This window comes from Pipistrellus kuhlii, unplaced genomic scaffold (genome assembly GCF_014108245.1).
Source record: "Pipistrellus kuhlii isolate mPipKuh1 unplaced genomic scaffold, mPipKuh1.p scaffold_m20_p_6, whole genome shotgun sequence".
Taxonomy (NCBI): domain Eukaryota; kingdom Metazoa; phylum Chordata; class Mammalia; order Chiroptera; family Vespertilionidae; genus Pipistrellus; species Pipistrellus kuhlii.
In genome coordinates, this window is record NW_023425562.1 from 34361463 (window position 1) to 34372410 (window position 10948).

Genomic DNA, 10948 nt, shown 5'->3' on the forward strand with positions numbered 1-10948 from the left:
GGTGAGCTTGCACCAGCAGGCTGGCCGGAGTGAATGATGTGTGCCAGCAGGCAGTGGCTAAATGGTGAGGAAGATAGGTCAGGGAAAGTTATAAAAGGCATTGTATACCAGGAAAAGGAGGGGAGACCCTGAAGGAACAGACTCCACATAAAGGCCATGTCTTGAGTGCTTAATATTTCTGTATCTCTAAGCTGGGTCCAAACATTTGATAAGCCTGGCATGGCCTTTAATTTCTCCAAGCTATAGTTATATTAAATTACATAACATCTTTAATCAAGGCCACTGGAAAAGTACACAAGACGTTTGCTTCAGATGGCAGGGGAGAATTGGAAAGCCTTGCCAAAAATGGCAACGTCCTCCCCCCCTCGCTTCTTTCCCCCTCCTTCACTCCGTTTGTTTTTGTACTTTTGAGTTAATGGACACTCTGAAGTCACACTGCCTTACCATCGAGGAGATGGAACAAGCACTGAGGCCCAAGGTGTGGACTTGTTGTAAGGTAACAGGAGACTTTGATGTTTCTAGCAACTGTTCATTTCAGTGCCAGGTGCCCTGGGGTTCCAGACCCACAGGTTTCACTGCCAATACCACCTGTTCGAGCTTCCAACAGTATGTGCGGCCTTTGACACAGCTCCTTACCACTCCGTTTTCTTTGTTCTCCACCTAGGGAAAAGGAATCCTAACGGTTCTTTCCCCTTTGCCCACAGGAGCATGGTAATGAGTAGGTGGTGTTTGCTGAAGGCCAATGGGAACCTAGACATCACACAAGCACCTCGAGCTATGACTCTGGGTAGAATCCAGATGGTGCTGGCGCTTCTTTATTTGCTCTGATTACAAAGGCAGAGTCTCACTCACCACCCAGACCCCTCTCTTTGTCTACTCTAGTGAAGCCCGGATTGGAGATGGAGGTGGGGGACCATAGTATTTCTTACTTTGTTTAAAAACTTTATGTAATTTTGTATCAAACTACACTTTGATTAGCCTGACTGGCATGACTCAGTGGTTGAGCATTGACCTATGAATCAGGAGGTCATGGTTTTTTTGTTTTTGTTTTTTAAAATAAATCTTTATTGTTCAGACTATCACAGTTGTTCCTCTTTTTTCCCCCCATAGCTCCCCTCCACCTGGTTTCCACCCCACCCTCTGCCCTTAACATCCCCCCCCCACACACACACTGTCCTCATCCATAGGTGTACAATGTTTTGTCCAGTCTCTTCCAGAATCCCCCACCCTTTTCCTCCCAAGGATTGTCAGTCCACTCTTTTTCTATGCCCATGATTCTATTATATTCATCAGTTCATTCTGTTCATCAGATTTTTTATTCACATGATTTTTAGTTTCACTTGTTGATAGATATGTATTTGTTGTTCATAATTTTTATCTTTATCTTTTTCTTCTTCTTCCTCTTAAAGATTATCTTTCAGCATTTCATATAATACTGATTTGGCGGTGATGAACTCCTTTAGCTTTTTCTTATCTGTGAAACTTTTTATCTGACCTTTAATTCTGAATGATTGCTTTGCCGGATAGAGTAATCTTGGTTATAGGTTCTTGCTATTCATCACTTTGAATATTTCTTGACACTCCCTTCTGGCCTGCATAGTTTCTGTTGAGAAAACAGCTGACAATCATATGGGCATTCCCTTATAGGTAACTAACTGTTTTTCTCTTGCTGCTTTTAATATTCTCTCTTTGTCTTTTGCTCTTGGCATTTTAATTATAATGTGATTTGGTGTGGTTCTCTTTGTATTCCTTTTGTTTGGGGTTCTCTGCACTTCCTCAACTTGTAACTCTATTTCTTTCACCCGGTGGGGGAAGTTTTCTGTCATTATTTCTTCAAATAGGTTTTTAGTATCTCTCTCTCTTTTCTTCTGGGACCCCCATAATCAGATGTTGGTATGCTTGAAGTTGTCCCAGAGACTCCTTACGCTATGTTCATAGTTTTGGATTCTTTTTTCTTTTCCAGTTGGGTGTTTTTTTGCTTTTTTGTATTTCAAATCTTTGACTTGATTCTTGCATTCCTCTCGTCTGCTGTTGGATCTCTGCATATTATTCTTTATTTCAGTCAGTGTATGTTTAATTTCTAGTTGGTCCTTTTTCATATCCTCGAGGGTCTCACTAAATTTATTGGTGGTTTCTAGAAAATTCTTGCAAAACCTTATAACTGTGGTTTTGAACTCTATATCCAGTAGTTTGCTTTCCTTCATTTATTTCATTTGTGACCTGTTTCTTTGTCTCCACATTTTGGCTGCTTCCCTGAGTTGATAGAGTGGCTTTGTGTGCTACGTGTCCTATAGGGCCCAGTGGCTCAGCCTCCCCAGTTACCTGAAGTGGACACTCTTGGTGCACCCCTTTGTGGGCTGTGTGCACAGTCTTTTGTAGTTAAGCCTTGATTGTTGTTGGTATTACTGGGAGGAATTGACCTCTAGGCCAATTGGCTGTGAGGATCAGCTGTGTCTATGATGGGAGAACTTCTGTGCTGGAGACACCCTTATGGGGCAAGACTTGCTTCAGTGGGGCTTTGATGCTCATTGAGTCTGCCCCATGAGTGTGTCCCTTATGGATCAGAGACAGTGTAATCTGGATGGTCCTACTCTGACCAGGAAGTGCATTGGCTCTTGGGCCTCCAAGAAGGTGCTACTTTAACCTCTTCCTGAGGTCACCCAGCAGGAGCTACAATTTTTAAAGGAGAGATCTGTAGATTCCTCTTCTTTGTTTGGGTTTTAGAGGTGCCCAGATGAGGCCCAGCCGTGAAGCAATGCAGGCTGCTTTGGGGCCTTGGGCCTTCTTTTGGATGTTCTGGGTTTCTCTGACTCAGCTGCAGTTGTTAGGTACTCTTAGATTTCAAAGGATCAGGCTATTCATATGCAAAAGCCTCTGTGCACAGTTTGGGTGGGGCAGGGTCTCAGGGTGGAGCAAACAGCAATGACTTTCCATCAGCCCTGTCCTAAGAAGCTTCTGGGTCTCAGTGTCCCTTGGTAATTGTTGCAAGCACCTCTGAGAGAAAGCTGCCCTTGAGTTCTGCTCGATGCCAGACAGTCCAGTTTCTCCCCATATGAGTCTGGGTCCCCGGAGTCTCTCCCGGAACTGGAGTTCAGAGCAGTCAGAAGCTTGTGTCTCCCTTCTGATTGAGAGTGACAGCCATGTACTCAGTTGCCAACCCTTTCCACTTGTGCCTGTGTACCTCTGCACTTTACTTCTGCACCTCCTGTGAGTCTCAATGTGCTTTTCTCTTTCCTTCTAGTTGTAGAATTTCCACTCAGCCAGCCTAACTGTGTTTCTGGATGATGTCTATTTTGTCTTTATTTGTAGTTTTGAAGTGGTTGTGTGAGGCAGCAAGTTCAGGTGTTTACCTATGCCACCATTTTGGTTTCTCTATCTTCCAGGAGATCATGGCTTGATTCCCGGTCAGAGCACATGCCTGGGTTGTTGGCTTGATCCCCACTGAGGGTGTGCAGGCGGCAGCTGATTAATGATTCTCTCTCAGCATTGATGTTTCTATCTCTCTGTCCTGCTCCCTTCCTCTCTGAAATCAATAACAAATATTTTTTAAAGTACATAAACTTTGCCCACATTAAAAATCAGAAGTTGAAGGCACTGTATTTAGCTCTCTGATTTAGTTTATAACTCTTTCTATTTCTTATTTTTTTAATGAGAAAATACAAAAATAGCTTTAATTTTTAAAATTGATTTTAGAAAGAAGGGAGAGAGAGGGAGAGAGAGAGAGAGAGAGAGAGAGAGAGAGAGAGAGAGAGAGAGATCCATTGCCTCTCCTATGTGCCCCAACTGGGATCTAACTCGCAACCTAGGTATGTGCTCTGACCAGGAATCTAACCAGCCAACTAAATCACACTGGCCAGGGCCGGGGGGGGGGGGGGAAGCTTTTTAAAACTACCAAAAAATTACTAAAAGTTTACTTGTAGCTATTGTAGGATTTTTTTCTCATTTGTTTCAAGCCTCAGAAGATCTGAGGGATGTACAGTGTTAATTGTGGGCTATGTGGAAATTAGGATGGAGGAGCAGACTCCTCTGAAAACATGTTTGGGATTTTCCTCAAAACACATTTTCCGAAGGGATATTTGAAAACCTTTGATTAAGCAAGCCAGCCTCTTGTTTTCTTGTCCTATATCAAGATTCAAACTAAGTTGGCCACCCACTGATATGAATCTGTAAATAGACTAAATCCTCCCTTTGAACATACTAGTCTCTAGCTTGCTATCTTATGAAAATGTTTGGAAGATGACAACATCAAATGGCTCCGCAGAGACAAGCATGTCTGCTTTTTGCTAAGGAGACTAGAAGGCTATAGGTCTCTTGGGGAGGAAGGGAACGCCAGGGAATTACAGGCCACAAAATATGCCTGCCAAGAACCCAGACTCCCTAACCCCTTCCTAGCACTGTGTGTATGTTTTGTGTGGTGTGCATGTAGTGCGTGGTTTGTGTGTAAGGTGTGTGTGCTGTGTGTGCTGTGTATATGGTATGTGTGATGTATGTGGTAAGTATGAGGTGTGTGTGATGTGCTGCTATGTGTGCTTGGTGTTATGTGTGGTGTGGTATGTGCACTGTGTGTGTATGATTTGTGATGTGTTAGGTGTAAGGTGTGTATGTGATGTGGTGTGTGTATGGTGTGGTGTGTGTGGTGTGTGTGTATGGTATGGCATGTATGGTGTGTGTGTGTGGTGTGGTGAGTGTAGTGTGTGATACAGTGTGTGTGCTATTTGTATGGTGTGTATGTGGTATGTGGGTATGGTGTGGTGTGTATGATGTGTGTGGTGTGTGTATTATATGTGTGATATGGTGAGTATGGTGTGTGTGTGGTGTTTGGTGTGTATGGCATGTATGTGTATATGGTGTGGTGTATATGATATGTATGTGATGTGTGTGTGATGTGTGCTTGGTGCATATGTGTGATGTGATATGGCATGTGTGATTTGTAGCGTGTAGTATGTGAGTTACATGTTATATGTGTGATATGTTTGTGGTGTGTGTGATGTGTGTGGTTTATTTGGCATGTGTGTGGCGTTTGATGTGTGTATGTGTTGTGGTGTGGTGCATGTGGTGTGTGTGTGTGTTGATAGTGGAAGAGTTTACAGAGATGTATATTTCCATTTAGCCTTGTGCCTTGTGTTGGAAGAGAGGAATGAGAACAGTTTTGCTTTTTTGTTTTATTTTTTGTTAATCCTCAGCTGAGGTTATTTTTCTATTGATTTTTAGAGAAAGTGGAAGGGAGGGGGAGAGACACAGAGAGAGAAATGTCGATGTGAGAGAGACACATCCATTGGTTGCCTACTGGGGTGGGTATCAACCTGCAACTGAGGTACATGCCTTTGACAGGAATCAAACTTGGGACCCTTTAGTACTCAGGCTCTATCCACTATGCCAAACTGGCCATGGTGAGAACAGTTTTTAAAAATATTTTTAAAATTTAGATATAATTGACATACTGGTTTTTAGTGTAAAGCATAATGATTATATATATCTATATATATAATAACCACAATAAGTCTACTGGTGTCCACCATCACACATAGTTCTAAAATTCTTTTTCATGACAAAAAATTTTAAGATCTACTCTCTTAGCAACTTTTCAAACATAAAAGTACTGTTAATTATTGTCACCATGACATCTTTTAAAAAATATATTACTGGTCACATTATTGAAGCCCAATTTTTCTTGTGTTCCATATGCTCGTTCATTTCTTTATTTCACTTTTTGCCCCAAAATGAATCCTTTCTGCTCCCACCTTCTTAGATATTTTTCCCATCATCTCCCTTTTTTTCTATTTTCTAAATTTTACTTTTTCTCTATTTCTCCTAATTCTGCTACTAAACTTCCTCCCTCCAACTCACTTTTCTCTTGCTCCTCTCTCCTGGAGCTGTAAGTCAGAGAATTTGAACTTGACCCAGCGCACAGCCAGAAGCATCATCTATACTCTTTGTTTCTTTAAAACAAAGCCTGGCAGCATGAGAGAGTTGTGGAGTTCACTGCAGTACATGTGCCCATTCCTCTGCTTTTGTTCTGAATTCTGAGTTCACATCATGACTTTAATGGTTGCTAATCGAATAGAGGTGGCTATCATTCTACTTGTTGATAAGTTGGCAAGGAGCAAAAAGAACCAAAAGTGTGACAGGGAGTTGTGTTGGAGAAATATATGAGCAATTGTGTTTCTTCCACAGTCCAGGCTGATTCTGATTCTCTTTACCTTGAGGTTATGATAGGAATCCCCAGAGTTCCTATATTTAAAGTGAAGCTTTAGGAGTAATTGCAAAAGATGTCTCAGCTGCAGAAAACTGGCACAACAACCAGGCTGGTAGTATGGAGAAAAGAGGTGAACTAAGTTAAGAACCATCTGAACATTTCTTTTCCATATTAAACCTTCAGCACCTCTGCACCCTACACCAATCACTATGTCCTATCTGCCTTTGCGCTCATGTCCATGTCCCAGCAAAGCTTTAGCACAGTGGGGTGAGACTAGATTTGAATTCCAGCAAAATAACCTTTCTAAGACTCAGTTACTTCCATCAAAAATAGGACCTGTTGTTAAAGTAGATGGCCCAAGGAAAACTCTTGGTGCTGTGTCTGAGACCAGTGAGTGCTCAGATGGTTATTATCAGAACTCACTACTGAGGAAGTCCAAAGTAGGTTAATGGAGAGCTATAGGTGCACAGGTTCCTACCTACTCCAGGGAGAGTCAGAGAATCTCAGACTACACACACCACGGTGATTGCCCTGCTACCCAGGCTGGAGCCCCGCTTCATAGTGAACCAGGAACTTTTCTGAAGGAAGGTGAGAAAAGCCTTTTACTGATGTGGTAGCCATTTCTTCCTTATATCAGTTATTTACTGTTGTGTAATAGATCAACCCTAAGTGACCTAAAGCAATAAGCATCTTTCCTTGCTCATCACTGTGTGATCAGCGATTTGCATTAGGCTCAGTGGGGCTGTTCAGTTGGTCTTGCATTGGTCCACAGGTGGGTCAGCTGGAACGAGAGCTCTCAGATGGCTTCACTCACTTGCATGGCAATTGTCCTGGCTGTGGGCTGGGCCTCTCTCTTCATGTGCTCTCTCTCATCCTCAGGGAGGCTAGCAGGGCCTCTTCCCAAGGTGGCAGCATTCCAAAAAGGCAGGAGCAGAAGCTGCAAAACCTCCTGAAAGCCTAGCCTGGGATGTTGCACTTCTGCCCCAACCTACTAAGGTCCTCTTCAGATTCCACATGCGGGTAAGTAGGCTCTACCTCTTGTGGGGGAAACACAGCCAAGTCCTATCACAAAGGGATGTGCAACAGCAATGGGAGAAGCCATTGTGTCCATCCCTCCCCCCTCCGCCGCCCAAATAATCTACAAAGTCCACCTCTGCCATAATTGGTCACATCCTTTCTCTCTAAAAAAAACACACCTATCCTCCAAAGACTTATTCCATTAGGGTATCAAGCTTGAAGTCTGGGATCTGGATGAGGTTCCACTGGTAATCATAAAAAACATCACAGTATATGTTTAGGGTAGATTGGTGCAGCATGGTGGAAAAAAAATATTATTTCTCCTCATATTTGTTAAATTGGACACCGTTGTCTGAGCTTCTTTCACTCCCACCTCCTTACTCAATTCCCCATTGGTTGGCTAGGCTCAAAGTATTCAGGCATCAACTTAAAGCCAAAGCCCCGAGTCACTCCTCATTCCACACGTTTCTCACAAAAAGCCAATAAAAAGGTGGGGCCTTGCTATAGTAAATTTTCCCAGATGCTTCTGTCCATTTTTCATGAGACTCTCCATACACAAGTCACTGTTTAACTTCCTGGGTATTATAGTTTACTGTCTGATGTCTTAGTCATTTCCAGCATCCTGGGAATAAAGCGGGGAGTAGGTAAGAATTATTATCCCTGACATACTGCCGAGTCTGCGGCTTAGTTAGAAAGAAATTCAGCCAGCCGAAACCGGTTTGGCTCAGTGGATAGAGAGTTGGTCTGTGGACTGAAAGGTCCCTGGTTCGATTCCGGTCAAGGGCATGTACTTTGGTTGCGGGCACATCCCCAGTGGGGGGTGTGCAAGAGGCAGCTGGTCGATGATTCTCTCTCATAGATGTTTCTAACTCTCTGTCCCTCTCTTTTTCTCTCTGTAAGAAATCAATAAAATATATTTTAAAAAATATATATTTTACTGATTTTTTACAAAGAGCAAGGGAGAGGGATAGAGAGCTAAAAACATTGATGAGAGAGAAACATCGATCAGCTGCCTCCTGCACATCCCCCCACTGGGGAATGTGCCCGCAACCAAGGAACATGCCCTTGATCGGAATGGAATCTGGGGCCTTTCAGTCCACAGGCCGACGCTCTATCCACTGAGCCAAACTGGTTTCGGCTAAAATATATTTTTTAAAAGAAAGAAAAGCAGCCATACCTGAATCCCCACTGCGCCTCTCAAATTAGAATGTGAATAAAATGCTGAATTGAGTTGTTTCTTCAATGTTTCACAGGTATTCTGATATAATTTTAAAATTCCTCAATCAACCAGTTGTAATTAAAATTGGCTTGCACTGTGGAGCCATTTTCTGAAGGTGTAAGAATAAATTAGTTGTGATAATTTAAAATATTAAAAGAAAATCCTATTCCATAACCATGAAATTACTTCAAACCTTTAGAAGTTACCAGAAATCAACTGGGAAGTTTGGAACATTCCAAGGGAATAATGAAAAAGTTGACCCGTTTGACCATAGATTAAGCTACCAGTTTTAACAAACAAACAAAAAAACAAAAACAACACCCAAAATACTTTCAACCCAAAGCTTCTCAATAATGCTGAGTTTCCCTATGCACCCAAACTGTTCTTGGTCCACATTCCCAGCTGCTTTAAAAAAAAAGAAAATAATATATTTTTTATTGATTTCAGAGAGGAAGGGACAAGGAGAGAGAGAGATGGAAACATCAGTAATGAGAGGGAATCATTGATTGGCTGTCTCCTGCATGCCCCATACTGGGGATTGAGCCCAAAACCATGTGCCCTGATCAGGAATCAACCCTGACCTCCATTCATAGGTCAATGCTCAACCACTGAACCATGCCAGCCGGGCCCCGGATGTTTTTTGTGATCCAAACATCTGTTTACTCCCAGAAGAAGCAAGCAAAAGGAAACACTGAAGGACACCTCTTTTGACTTTGACCTTGACAAACACTTCAACTCAGTTCAGCTTCTCTGTATTAAGGACCAAATGAACAACCTTTCTGCTGGTGGTCCCGCCCAGGAAGACATCGCTAAAGTCTCCCCTTCCACGGTCATTGTGTCTAAGTCAGAGTTTCCCAAAGCGCCTGGACTGCTGTGGAAGCTCTTTCTGGGAGGTTTGAGCTTTGAACAACCCATGAGGGTCTGAGGAGCCATGTTGCGTCATGGAAATGCTCACAGACTGTGTGACCAAGGTCTCCAAGGCTTTGGGTTTGTCATGATGCCACCATGGAGGAGGTGAATGCAGCCATGAATGCAGGGCCACACCAGTGGTTGGAGGAGATGTAGAACCCGAGAGGGCTGTCTCAAGAGAAGATTCTCAAAGACCTGGTTCCCACTCCACTGTGAAGAAGACTTTTGTTGGTGATGTTAAAGGGGACAATGAAGAGCATCACCTAAGAGATTATTTTGAACAGTATGAGAAAATCGAAGTGGTTGAAATCACGACTGACTGAGGCAGTGGCAAGAAGAGAGGTTTTGCTTTTGTAACCTTTAATGACCATGACTCTGTAGATAAGATTGTCATTCAGATACACCACCCCACCCTGTGAAGGGCCACAAAGGTGAAGTAAGGAAAGCCCTATCCGAGCTGGAGGTGGCTAGTGCTTCGTCCTACCAAAGAGGTCAGAGTGGTTCTGGAAACTTCGGAGGTGGTCATGGAGGTGGTTTGGTGGGAATGACAGCTTTGGTCAAGGAGGGAACCTGTGTTCGAGGTGGCTTTGGTGGCAGCTGTGACAGTGGATATGGTGGCAGTGGGGGTGGCTATAATGGATTTGGTAATGACCGACAATTTTGGAGGTAGAAGCTACAGTGATTTTGAAAATTACAATAATCAATCTTCAAATCTTGGACCCATAAAAAGAGGAAATGAGTCAGAAGCTCTGGCCCCTGGGATGGTGGAGGCCAACACTTTGCCAAACCATGAAACCAAGGTGCATCCAGCAGCAAGCAGCAGTAGCAGTGGCACAAGGTTTTAATTGCTACCCACAGAGTTGATTGATAAATGCAATAGTCTGATCATGACGTTGATTAAATGTGTCTGAAAGAAAGAAAGAAAAAAAGAAAGAAAGAAAGAAAGAAAGAAAGAAAGAAAGAAAGAAAGAAATGAAAGAAAAGAAAGAAAAGAAAGAACCAATAAGATACTCAAAGTCTATAAGAGGCCAGGAGTGAGATTAGGAAATAGCCCCTGTATGCCACTTTCACAAGCACTCTCACAACTCTACACAATTCTGTAAAGCAAAGCAATTTGATTTCCCACAGGCATGAGTTAGTATTTCCCATTTCCCAGGCAGCTGTGCTGTGTGTATGAGGCAACATCTTTGAGTGGTTATCTGCTGAACTCAGAGCTTGCCTGCCTGCCTGCCTGGGTTTGAATCTGGGATCATGGCTTATGAGCTGTGTAACTTTGGGTAAATTGTCTAACCACTCTGTGCCTCAGTTTATTCATCTGTGAATGGAAATAATAATAATACCTCCCTCTTTGGGTTATTGTGAGGATTATATGATTAGAAGTGTGCTTGGTACTCAGAAATGTTATAAGTATCCAATAAATTAATTAACAACAAGAAGAAATGTTAAAAAGTCTTTGATGAATCTGTGTATACAGAGAGCACATTAACATGTACATTAAAATATCCAGTTAACTTGAAGGGGTATTGTGAAAAGGGGCTTTTCTGGGGTATGAGACTATAATTATAACAATAAGTTCAAAATATACTTTCCTCCTTGAGGAATGAGCC

The 10948-nt window shown here is 42.6% G+C and overlaps 1 pseudogene; it reads left to right on the plus strand.

The window, feature by feature from the left end:
- The first annotated feature begins 415 nt into the window (after positions 1-415).
- Positions 416-10186, plus strand: LOC118707909 (annotated as a pseudogene).
- The last annotated feature ends 762 nt before the right edge of the window (positions 10187-10948 follow it).